The sequence below is a fragment of the Carlito syrichta genome, unplaced genomic scaffold, assembly GCF_000164805.1.
Source record: "Carlito syrichta isolate Samal-C Ts95f unplaced genomic scaffold, Tarsius_syrichta-2.0.1 Scaffold301511, whole genome shotgun sequence".
Taxonomy (NCBI): domain Eukaryota; kingdom Metazoa; phylum Chordata; class Mammalia; order Primates; family Tarsiidae; genus Carlito; species Carlito syrichta.
In genome coordinates, this window is record NW_007245607.1 from 315,339 (window position 1) to 315,853 (window position 515).

Below are 515 nucleotides of genomic sequence, written 5' to 3' on the forward strand. Positions count from 1 at the left end.
GGCCTTCGAAATCTGCCGCAGGACAAGGGAGGAACGAGGGATGCTTGGTGTTCTGTACCGTAAGGGCCCCCACTCCGGGCAAGCAAAGGGAGGGGGCGCGGGAGGCGGCGGTCGCGATCGGGGCCACCGTGGGGCCCCAGCAGCGCCTCGGGGCCTGAGCTTCCCGGCCGCCGCAGGCAGGTCAGCGCGCCGGGGGCGGGAGGAGCGCGACGACCCGCTGGGCTGCCCGGCGGCCGGCGCGGGTTTCGCCTCCTCCGCAGGAAGGAAAAGCCTCGAATGGTTAAAAATCACAAACAACAACCAAACCACAAAAAACCCGCCCTAAATAATTAAACCTGTTTTAAAGAGAAAAAGAAGAACGCGTGGTGATCGGTCATTTAAATACAAATATACTTACAAAAATCTTACACAGGCTATTTACAATCATAAAAGCGTCCAGTCCTGGTACCAGAGCGCGAGGGCGAGGGAGCGGTCCGGCCCATCGGCCCCGGCGTCCGCATGCCCCGGGGACGCGA